Below are 13,189 nucleotides of genomic sequence, written 5' to 3' on the forward strand. Positions count from 1 at the left end.
ATGGTAACAGGCCTGCCAATGTTGGACCCAACGGTGACCCGGCAACAGTCAGGTAACCAGGCTTAGTCCTGCTCGACTGCAATCCTACAGATAGTGCCATCAGTCTGGGGACACAGCAGCGGAAGGCCTGTACCTGTTAACACCAGCCTGTAAAGACAGGAAGAAGTGCTTAACTGCTTCAAGTACACAGACATCAGTACGGGGTGACATGGATCACGAAGAATCAGGCAACTATGACATCACAACAGGAAACGAATAAAGCCCCAAGAAATGGAAATATATGCAGTTTCTGACAACGAATTCAAAATTATTACCTTAAGAAAGTTCAGGGAGGTACAAGGAAATGCAAATAGACAATTCAAAAAAATCGGGGGGAAGTGCATGAACAAACAGACATTTCAACAAAAAGGAAAATAAAAATATCAAACAGAAATTCTCTAGCAGAAGAATACATTGAATGAAACATGCAAACAATTATAAGAGAATAATATGAGCACTTCTATGCCACCGAATTGGGCAATCTGAAACAACAGGAGAAATTCCTACAAACAATATCAACTACCAAAACTGAAACAGGAAGAAATAAAAAAATTAGAACAGACCTATAATCACTGAAGAAATAAATCAGTAATCAAAAATATTCCAACAAACAAGAGTCCAGGGCCGAATGGCTTCCCAGGGGGAATTCTGGCAGACATTTAAAGAAGAGGTGATACCAAATCTTCTGAAACTGTTCCAAAAAATAGAAAAGGAAGGGAATCTTCCGAACTCATTCTATGAAGCCAACATTACCTTGATCCCCAAACCAAAGACCCCACTAAAAAGGAGAATTACAGGCCAGTATCGCTGGTCACCTTTGATGCAAAAATTCTCAACAAGATACTAGCAAATCAAATCTAACAGTACATGAGAAGAATCATTCACCACTATCAAGAGGGATTTACTACTGGACCGCAGGGCTGCTTTGGTACCTGCAAGTCAATCAAGGTGTTACACACATTAATAAAAGAAAGGATAAGAACAATATGGCCATCTCAATAGATACAGAAAAAGCATTTGACAAAATACAAGCATCTTTTCTTGATACAAAAAACCTTCAGGCAAGTGGGGATAGAAGGAATGTACCTCAATATCATAAGGACCAGATACAAAAGGCCAACAACTAGTATCATCCTCAATGGGGGAAAAGCTCTCAGTTTTTCAGGAACACTACCGGGATGCCCACTCTCACCACTGTTGTTCAACACAGTACTGGAAGTCTTAGCCTCAACAATCAGACAACAAGAAGAAATAAAATGCATCCAAATTGGCAAGGAAGAAATCAAACCTTTACTCTTCACAGAGATAAGATACTCTATGTGGAAATCCCAAATGACTCTGCCAAAAAATTGCTAGACTTGATACATAAATTCAACAAAGTCACAGCATATAAAATCAAAGAATAGAAATCAGAGGGCACCTGGGTGGCTCAGTCAGTTAAGCGACTGACGCTTGATTTCAGCTCAGGTGATATCTCATGGTCGTGAGAAGGAGCCCCATGTCAGGCCCCATGCTGAGCATGGGGTCTGCTTGAGATTCTCTCTCTCTCTCTCTCTCTCTCTCTCTCTCTCTCTCTCTCTGTTCCTCTGCCCCTCTTTCCTGCTTGCACTCTCTCTCTCTCAAATAACACTTAAAAAGTAGAGAAAAAGTAGAGAAATAAGTTGCATTTCATACACCAATAATGCAAGAAGAGCAGGAAGAGAAGCAGGAAGAGAAATCAAGGAATCAATCCCATTTTCAATTGCACCAAAACCATGAGAAACCTAGGAATAAACCTAACCAAAGAGGTAAAAGATTATACTCTAACAACTATAGAACGCTTATGAAAGAAATTGAAGAAGACTAAAAATAAAAAATGCAAAAACATCCCATGCTCATGGATTGGAAGAACATATATCACTAAAATGTCTACATCACACAAAGCAAACTGCACATTAAATGCAATCCCTGTTAAAAGAACACCAGCATTTATCACAGAGCTAGAACAAACAATTCTAAAGTTTGTATGGGACCAGAAAAGACCCCGAATAGCCAAAGTCATGTTGAAAAAGAAAAGCACAGTGGGAGTCATCACAATTCTGGACATCAAGCTGTATCACAAAGCTTTAATCAAGACAGTATGGAACTGGCACAAAAACAGACACATAGATCAGTGGAACAGAATAAAGGACCCAGAAATGGACCCATAAATGTATGGTCAACCAATCATCCACAAAGCAGGAAAGAATATCCCCTGGAAATAAGATCGTCTCTTCAACAATTGCTGCTGGGAAAACTGGACTGTTACATGCAGAAGGAAGAAACTGGACCACTTTCTTACAACGTACACAAAAACAAATTCAAAATAGATAAAAGACTTAATTGTAAGATGGGAAACCATCAAAATCCTACATGAGAAAACAGGCAGCAACCTATCTTACCTCAGCTAGAGCAACATCTTACTAAACCTGTTGCTGAAGGTATGGGATACAAAAACAAAAATGAATTACTGGGACTTCATCAAGATAAAAATCTTCTGCACACTGAGGGAAATAATCAGCAAAACTAAAAGGCAACCAACAGAATGGGAGATGATTTTTACAAATGACATATTGGATAAAAAGCTAGTATCCAAAATCTATAAAGAACTTATCAAATTGAACATGCAACCACAACAAAAAAAAATAAATAATCCAGTTAACGGGCAACCAGGTGACTCAGTCTGTTGAGTGCCCGACTTCAGCTCAGGTCATGATCTTACTGCCTGTGATTTCGAGCCCTTCATCGGGCTCTGTGCTGACAGCTCAGAGCCTGGAGGCTGCTTCAGATTCTGTGTCTCCGTCTCTCTCGGCTCCCCCCCCCCACTCACAGTCTGTCTCTCTGTCTCTCTGTCTCTCTCTCAAAAAATAAATAAATAAATAAATAAATAAACATTAAAAAATTAAAAAAAAATTAATCCACTTAAGAAATGGACAGAAGACATGAAGAGATACTTCTCAACAGAAGACTTACAAATGGCTAACAAATACATAAAAAATGCTCAAACTCACTCGTCATTAGAGAAATACTAATCAAAACCACAATGAGATACCACCTCATCCCTGTCAGAATGGTGAAAATGAACAACTCAGGAAACAACAGATATTGGCAAGGCTGCAAAGAAAGGGGAACCATCTTACACTATAGATGGTAATGCAAACTGGTTCAGCTACTCTGGAAAACAGTGGGAGTTTCCTCCAACAGTTAAAGACAGAACTACCCTACAACCCAGCAATTGCACTACTGGGTATTTACCCAAAGGATACAAAAATACTGATTTGAAGGGGTGCATGCACCCCAAAGTTTATAGCACCACTGTCAATAATAGCTAAATTATGGAAAGAGCCCAAATATCCATGGACTGATGAATGGATAAAGAAGATGTAGGGGACGCCTGGGTGGCTCAGTCGGTTGAGAGTCCGACTTCGGCTCAGGTCATGATCTCACAGCTCGTGAATTCAAGCCCTGTGTTGGGCTCTGTGCTGACAGCTCAGAGCCTGGAGTCTGCTTCTGCTTCTGTGTCTCCCTCTCTCTCTGCCCCTAACCCACTCACATTGTGTCTTTGTCTCTCTCATAAATAGAGAAACATTAAGAAAAAAGAAGAAGAAGATGTGGTGTATATATACAATGGAATATTGCTCAGCCATGAAAAAGAATAAAATCTTGCCATTTGCAATGATACGGATGGAACTAGAGTGTATTATGCTAAGGGTAGTAAGTCAGAGGAAGACAAATACCATATGATTTCACTCATATGTGAAGTTCAAGAAACAAAACGGAAGAACATAGGGAAAGGGAAGAAAAATAAAATAAGGTAAAAACAGGGAGGGAGGCAAAACATAAGAGATTCTTAACTACAGAGAGCAAACTGAGTACTTCTGGAGAGGAGGTGGATGGGGAGATAGGCTAAATTGGTGATGGGCATTAAGGAGGACACTTGTGGGGATGAGCACTGGGTGTTATATATAAGTAACAAATTATTAAATTCTACTCCTGAAACCAATATTACAGTATAGGTTAACTAGCTAGACTTTAAATAAAATATTGGAACAAATGAATGAATAAATAAAATTTTAAACAGAGAGGAAAATAACATAATTAATGAATGAAAAGAAGAATTCATTAGAGACCTCCAACACTACTCGATCAAGAAGAAAGGATCTGTGAACTCAAAGACCAGTCATGTGAAATATTTCAGTCAGAAGAAAAAAGAGTGAATTAAAGTGAAGAAAGCCTATAGGATTTATAGAACTCAATCAAGTGAATCAATATATGCATTATGGGACCTTGAGAAGGAGAAAAGTAAAAAAGAAAGGGATAGAGAGTTTGTTTAAGAAATAATGGTTGAAAATTTCCCAGATCTTGGGAGGGATATAGCTATCCAGGCTCCTTTAGCTCAAAGTTTCCCCAACAGAATCAACCCAAAGATTACATCAAGACACATTGTAATTAAATTATCAAAAGCCAAAGCCAAAAAGACAATTTTTAAGTCAGCAAGAGAAAAAAGACTCTGCACATACAAAAGAACCTCCATAAGACTATAAGCAGGTTTCTCAGCAGAAACTGTGTAAGCGTGAGAAGAGTGGGATAATATATTCAAAGTGCTGAAAGAAAAGAAACGCTAATCAAGAATATATTAACCAGCAAAGCCGTCCTCCAGAAATGAAGGTGAAATAAAGACTTTCTGAAACAAACAGAAGCTAAAGGAGATTACCACCACTGACGTGTTTTGCAAGAAATACTAAAGGGAGCTTCTCAAGTTGTAATGAGTGAATACTAATTAGTAACAGAAAAACATGCTGGGCTTGAAAACAGTATAAAGGACAGCAGAGAATCTCTTGCTACAGAGATCAAGGGACTAAGGAACAGCCAGGAGGAGCTAAAAAAGGCTATCAACGAGTTGCAAAATAAAATGGAGACAACTACGGCTCGGATCGAAGAGGCAGAGGAGAGAATAGGTGAACTAGAAGATAAAATTATGGAAAAAGAAGAAGCTGAGAAAAAGAGAGATAAAAAAATCCAGGAGTATGAGGGGAAAATTAGAGAACTACGTGATGCACTAAAGAGAAATAATATACGCATAATTGGTATTCCAGAGGAGGAAGAGAGAGGGAAAGGTGCTGAAGGTGTACTTGAAGAAATAATAGCTGAGAACTTCCCTGATCTGGGGAAGGAAAAAGGCACTGAAATCCAAGAGGCACAGAGAACTCCCTTGAGACGTAACTTGAATCGATCTTCTGCACGACATATCATAGTGAAACTGGCAAAATACAAGGATAAAGAGAAAATTCTGAAAGCAGCTAGAGATAAACGTGCTCTAACATATAAAGGGAGACCTATAAGACTCGTGACCGATCTCTCTACTGAAACTGGGCAGGCCAGAAAGGAATGGCAGGAGATCTTCAATGTGTTGAACAGAAAAAATATGTAGCCAAGAATCCTTTATCCAGCAAGTCTGTCATTTAGAATAGAAGGAGAGATAAAGGTCTTCCCAAACAAACAAAAACTGAAGAAATTCGTCACTACTAAACCAGCCCTACAAGAGATCCTAAGGGGGATCCTGTGAGACAAAGTACCAGAGACATCGCTACAAGCATGAAACCGACAGACATCAAAATGAGTCTAAACCCATATCTTTCAATAATAACACTGAATGTAAATGGACTAAATGCTCCAACCAAAAGACATGGGGTATCAAAATGGATAAAAAAACAAGACCCATCTATTTGCTGTCTACAAGAGACTCATTTTAGACCTGAGGACACCTTCAGATTGAAAGTGAGGGGATGGAGAACTATTTATCATGCCACTGGAAGTCAAAAGAAAGCTGGAGTAGCCATACTTATATCATACAAACTAGACTTTAAATTAAAGGCTGTAACAAGAGATGAGGAAGGACATTATAAAATAATCACAGGGTCTATCCATCAGGAAGAGCTAACAATTATAAATGTCTATGTGCCGAATACAGGAGCCCCCAAATACATAAAACAATTACTCATAAACATAAGCAACCTTATTGATAAGAATGTGGTAATTGCAGGGGACTTTAACACTCCACTTACAGAAATGGATAGATCATCTAGACACACGGTCAATAAATAAACAAGGGCCCTGAATGATACATTGGATCAGATGGACTTGACAGATCTATTTAGAACTCTGCATCCCAAAGCAACAGAATATACTTTCTTCTCGAGTGCACACGAAACATTCTCCAAGATAGATCACACACTGGGTCACAAAACAGCCCTTCATAAGTATACAAGAATTGAAATCATACCATGCACACTTTCAGACCACAATGCTATGAAGCTTGAAATCAACCACAGGAAAAAGTCTGGAAAACCTCCAAAAGAACGGAGGTTAAAGAACACCCTACTAAAGAATGAATGGGTCACCCAGGCAATTAGAGAAGAAATTTAAAAATATATGGAAACAAATGAAAATGAAAATACAACAACCCAAATGCTTTGGGATGCAGCGAAGGCAGTCCTGAGAGGAAAATACATTGCAATCCAGGCCTATCTCAAGAAACAAGAAAAATCCCAAATACAAACTCTAACAGCACACCTAAAGGAAATAGAAGCAGAACAGCAAAGACAGCCTAAATCCAGCAGAAGAAGAGAAATAATAAAGATCAGAGCAGATATAAACAATAGAGAATCTAAAAAAACTGTAGAGCAGATCAACAAAACCAAGAGTTGGTTTTTTGAAAAAATAAACAAAATTGATAAACCTCTAGCCAGGCTTCTCAAAAAGAAAAGGGACATGACCCAAATAGATAAAATCATGAATGAAAATGGAATTATGACAACCAATCCCTCAGAGATACAAGCAATTATCAGAGAATACTATGAAAAATTATATGCCAACACACTGGACAACCTGGAAGAAATGGACAAATTCCTAAACACCCACACGCTTCCAAAACTCAATCAGGAGGAAATAGAAAGCTTGAGCAGACCTATAACCAGCGAAGAAATTGAATCAGCCATCAAAAATCTCCCAACAAATAAAAGTCCAGGACCAGATGGCTTCCCAGGGGAGTTCTACCAGACGTTTAAAGCAGAGATAATACCTATCCTTCTCAAGCTATTCCAAGAAATAGAAAGGGAAGGAAAACTTCCAGACCCATTCTATGAAGCCAGTATTACTTTGATTCCTAAACCAGACAGAGACCCAGTAAAAAAAGAGAACTACAGGCCAATATCCCTGATGAATATGGATGCAAAAATTCTCAATAAGATACTAGCAAATCGAATTCAACAGCATATAAAAAGAATTATTCACCATGATCAAGTGGGATTCATTCCTGGGCTGCAGGGCTGGTTCAACATTCGCAAATCAATCAATGTGATACATCACATTAATAAAAGAAAAGATAAGAACCATATGATCCTGTCAATCGATGCAGAAAAGGCCTTTGACAAAATTCAGCACCCTTTCTTAAAAAAAAACCCTCGAGAAAGTCGGGATAGAAGGAACATACTTAAAGATCATAAAAGCCATTTATGAAAAGCCCACAGCTAACATCATCCTCAATGGGGAAAAACTGAGAGCTTTTTCCCTGAGATCAGGAACACGACAGGGATGTCCACTCTCACTGCTGTTGTTTAACATAGGGTTGGAAGTTCTAGCATCAGCAATCAGACAACAAAAGGAAATCAAAGGCATCCAAATTGGCAAAGATGAAGTGAAGCTTTCACTTTTTGCAGATGACATGATATTATACATGGAAAATCTGATAGATTCCACCAAAAGTCTGCTAGAACTGATACATGAATTCAGCAAAGTTGCAGGATACAAAATCAATGTACAGAAATCAGTTGCATTCTTATACACTAATAATGAAGCAACAGAAAGACAAATAAAGAAACTGATCCCATTCACAATTGCACCAGGAAGCATAAAATACCTAGGAATAAATCTAACCAAAGATGTAAAAGATCTGTATGCTGAAAACTATAGAAAGTTCATAAAGGAAATTGAAGAAGATATAAAGAAATGGAAAGACATCCCCTGCTCATGGATTGGAAGAATAAATATTGTCAAAATGTCAATAGTACCCAAAGCTATCTACACATTCAATGCAATCCCAATCAACATTGCACCAGCATTCTTCTCAAAACTAGAACAAGCAATCCTAAAATTTGTCTGGAACCAGAAAAGACCCCAAATAGCCAAAGTAATCTTGAAGAAGAAGACCAAAGCAGGAGGCATCACAATCCCAGACTTTAGCCTCTACTACAAAGCTGTAATCATCAAGACAGCATGGTATTGGCACAAAAACAGACACACAGACCAATGGAATAAAATAGAAACCCCAGAACTAGACCCACAAATGTATGGACAACTAATCTTTGACAAAGCAGGAGAGAATATCCTGGAAAAAAGACAGTCTCTTTAACAAATGGTGCTGGGAGAACTGGACAGCAACATGCAGAAGTTTGAAACTAGACCACTTTCTCACACCAATCACAAAAATAAACTCAAAATGGATGAAGGACCTGAATGTGAGACAGGAAACCATCAAAACCCTAGAGGAGAAAGCAGGAAACAACCTCTCTGACCTCAGCCGTAGCAATTTCTTACTTGACACATCCTCAAAGGCAAGGGAATTAAAAGCAAAAATGAACTACTGGGACCTTATGAAGATAAAAAGCTTCTGCACAGCAAAGGAAACAACCAACAAAACTGAAAGGCAACCAACAGAATGGAAAAGATATTTGCAAATGACATATCAGACAAAGGGCTAGTATCCAAAATCTATAAAGAGCTCACCAAACTCCACACCAGAAAAACAAATAACCCAGTGAAGAAATGGGCAGAAAACATGAATAGACACTTCTCTAAAGAAGACATCAGGATGGCCAACAGGCACATGAAAAGATGCTCAATGTCGCTCCTCATCAGGGAAATACAAATCAAAACCACACTCAGATATCACCTCACACCAGACAGAGTGGCCAAAATGAACAAATCAGGAGACTACAGATGCTGGAGAGGACGTGGAGAAATGGGAACCCTCTTGCACTGTTGGTGGGAATGCAAACTGCTGCAGCCTCTGGAAAACAGTGTGGAGGTTCCTCAAAAAATTAAAAATAGACCTACCCTATGACCCAGCAATACCACTGCTAGGAATTTACCCAAGGGATACAGGAGTACTGATGCATAGGGGGACTTGTACCCCAATGTTTACAGCAGCACTCTCCACAATAGCCAAATTATGGAAAGAGCCTAAATGTCCATCAACTGATGAATGGATAAAGAAATTGTGGTTTATATACACAATGGAGTACTACGTGGCAATGAGAAAGAATGAAATACGGCCCTTTGTAGCAACATGGATGGAACTGGAGAGTGTTATGCTAAGTGAAGTAAGCCATACAAAGAAAGACAGATACCATATTTCACTCTTCTGTGGATCCTGAGAAACTTAACAGAAACCCATGGGGGAGGGGAAGGAAAAAAAAAAGAGGTTAGAGTGGAAGCGAGCCAAAGCATAAGAGACTCTTAAAAACTGAGAACACACTGAGGGTTGATGGGGGTGGGAGGGAGGGGAGGGTGGGTGATGGGTATTGAGGAGGGCACCTTTTGGGATGAGCACTGGGTGTTGTATGGAAACCAATTTGACAATAAACTTCATATATTGAAAAATAAAATAAAATAAAACACCAAAAAAAAAAAGTGGTTTGGAAATGTAAAAAAAAAAAAAAAAAATCACAAAATCACAAAGGAAGACCACAAGAAAGGAAGAAAGGAATGAAGGAACTATAAAAAAATTCAGAAACAATGAACAAGATGGCAAGAGGAAGTTCTTATCTCTCAATAACAACTTTAAATGTGAATGGACTAAATTCTCCAAATAAAAAAAAAAGCACAGAGTGGCTGAATATATTAAAAAAAAAAAAAAGAAAAGACCCAACTATATGCTTCATACAAGAGACTCACTTCAGCTTTGAAGGCACACATAGGTTCAAAGTAAAGGGATGGAAAAAGATATTCCATGCAAATGGTAACCAAAAGAGAGCAGGGCTGGCTATGCTCATATATATATATATGTATTTATATATATATATATATATATATATATATATATATATATATATATGCTTATATCAGACAAATTATACTTTCTTTCTACACTATACTATACTTTCTATACTATACTTTCTCAAAAGAGAAAGAAAGTCATCAAATAATGATAAAAGGGTCAATTCAATGTATAACAGTTATAAATATACTAGCACCCACATCAAAACATGTAAATGTATAAAGAAAACATTGAGGGGCGCCTGGGTGGCGCAGTTGGTTGAGCGTCCGACTTCAGCCAGGTCACGATCTTGTGGTCCGTGAGTTCGAGCCCCGTGTCAGGCTCTGGGCTGATGGCTCAGAGCCTGGAGCCTGTTTCCGATTCTGTGTCTCCCTCTCTCTCTGCCCCTCCCCCGTTCATGCTCTGTCTCTCTCTGTCCCAAAAATAAATAAAAACGTTGAAAAAAAAATTTAAAAAAAAAAAAAGAAAACATTGACAGATCTGAAGGAGAAAAATATATGGCATACAATAATACTAGGTGACTCCACTCCATAATATATAGATCACACAGAGGGTATCCATAAAGAAACAGCAGAAGTGAACAACACTATAGACCAAATGGACCTAACAGGCATAGATAGAAGTTCCCACCAGCAGCAGAATAGACATTCTTCTCAAGTGCACATGGAACATTTTGCAAGATAGATTCATGTTAGTTCACGACACAAGCTTCAAGAAATTCAAGCAAATAAAAATAATTCCAGGGTTAGACTTAAATGGAAGACCTGAAACTGCAAAATTCCTAGAAGAAAACATAGGGGGAAAGCTCCTTTTTACTGGTCTTGGCAAAGATTTTTTTTTTTTTTAACGTTTATTTATTTTTGAGACAGAGAGAGACAGAACATGAACGGGGGAGGGTCAGAAAGAGGGAGACACAGAATCTGAAACAGGCTCCAGGCTCCGAGCTGTCAGCACAGAGCCCGACGCGGGGCTTGAACTCACCGACCGTGAGATCATGACCTGAGCTGAAGTCGGCCGCTCAATCGACTGAGCTACCCAGGCGCCCCGGCAAAGATTTTTTTTAATATGACACCAAGAGAAGAGCACAGGCAACAAAAGCAAAAGTAAACAAGGGGGACTATGTCTAACTAAAAACAAAAACAAAAACAAAAACTTCTGTGCAGCAAAGGAAACAATAACCTGAAAAGGCAACCTATGGGATGGCAGAAAATAGTTGCAAACCATATTATATGATAAGAGGTTAATAGGTAAAATATACAAGGAAATCATACAATTCAATAGCAAAGAAGCAAGTAACCCAATTGAAACATAGGCAAAGTACCTGAATAGATATTTTTCCAAAGAAGACATACTAATGGCCAACAGGTAAATGAAAAAAGGCTCAATATCACTAATCTTCAGGGAAAGGCAAATCAAAACCACAATGAGATGTCATCTTAAACCTGTTAGGATGGCTAGTATCAAAAAACACAATAGATAACAACTGTTGGCAAGTATGTGAAGTAAAGGGAGCTGCGGGGTGCCTGCATGGCTCAGTCGGTTAGGCGTCTGACTTTGGCTCAGGTCATGATCTCACAGTCCTGTGGGTTCGAGCCCCATGTTGGGCTCTGTGCTGACAGCTCGGAGCCTGGAGCTTGCTTCGGATTCTGTGTCTCTCTCTCTCTCTGACTCTTCCCAGCTCATGCTCTGTCTTGCTCTCTCTCTCTCTGTCTCTCTCAAAAACAAAAACAAAAACGTAAAAAAAAAGAGAATGGCTGTACACTCTTGGTGGGAATATAAATTGGTACACCCATTAGGGAAAATGCTAGGGAGCTTCCTCAAAACTTTAAAAAAGAGAACTGCTATGTGATCCAGTGATCTCGCTTCTGGGTATATATCCAAAAGAAATAAAATCACTGTTTTGGAAAGATGTCTGAACCCTCATGTTCACTGCAGCATTACTCACAATAGCTAAGGAAACAACCAAAGTGTCAATGCATGAATGTATCTTTGCAAAGTTATATGGAAAAAATATAACATTATCCCTGCTTTAAAAAGAAAGGGATTCGGCCATTTTCACAACATGAATGAACCTGGAGGACAGTATACTAATTGAAATAAGCCAGACACGTGAAGAAATATGACAGTATTCCATTTATATATGGAATCTTAAAAAATCAAACTCATGAAACCAGAGAATAGAACAGTAGTCATCAAGATCGGAGAAGAGGAGCATGAGGAAATATTATTCAAAGGGTACAAATATTCAGGGCAGGATGAATAAGGTCTGGACGGCCACGGTACAGCATGGTGACTACAGTTAATGAAACCGTATTGTAGACATGAAATTTGCTGAGAGAGTAGATCTGAAGTGTTCTCACCACACATACATAAAGGATAATTATGTGAGGTGACGGATACGTTAATTAGCTTGACGGTAGTAATGTTGTCACAATGCATACATATATCGAAATATCACATCATACACCTTAAACACATAAAACTTATTTGGCAAGTGTACCTTAGTAAAGGTGGAAACAAAAGGGAATAAAGAAAAGAGAGATAAAGAAAAGAGAATAAAGATAAAACTTACAAGTATCAGTTTTAAGAACCAGTTTTTGACACATACTAAGCAAACTAGTAACTGCTAGTTATCACATCATCACCAGCATCTTATCTATTTGTCTATTTATTTTTATTTTCAAGTTTGTATTTAAATTCCAGTTGGTTAGCATACAGTGTAATCTTAGTTGCAAGAGTACACTTCAGTGATTCATCACTTACATATAACACCTAATGCTCATCAAAACAAGTGCCCTCCTTAATGCCCATCACCCATCTAACCCATGCTCCCATTCAACTCCCCTCCAGCAGCCCTCACTTTGTTCTCTATAAGTAAGGAGGCTGTTCCATGGGTTGCCCTCTTTCTTCCATGTGTTCATCTGTTTTGTTTCTTAAATTCCACATGAGTGAAATCATATGGGATTTGTCTTTGACTTATTTTGCTTAACATAATACATTCTAATTCCATCCACTTCATTGCAAATGGCAAGATTTCACTTTTCTTGATGGCTGAGTAATATTCCATTGTATCTG

At 38.5% G+C, this 13,189-nt stretch overlaps 1 protein-coding gene across 1 annotated transcript in view; it reads right to left on the minus strand.

Moving 5' to 3' along the window:
* Positions 1-13,189, minus strand: part of VOPP1 (VOPP1 WW domain binding protein) — a 111,406-nt gene that overhangs the window by 88,640 nt on the left and 9,577 nt on the right. The window lies entirely within an intron of this gene.

Source organism: Prionailurus bengalensis, chromosome A2 (genome assembly GCF_016509475.1).
Source record: "Prionailurus bengalensis isolate Pbe53 chromosome A2, Fcat_Pben_1.1_paternal_pri, whole genome shotgun sequence".
In the NCBI taxonomy this organism is placed as follows: Eukaryota; Metazoa; Chordata; class Mammalia; order Carnivora; family Felidae; genus Prionailurus; species Prionailurus bengalensis.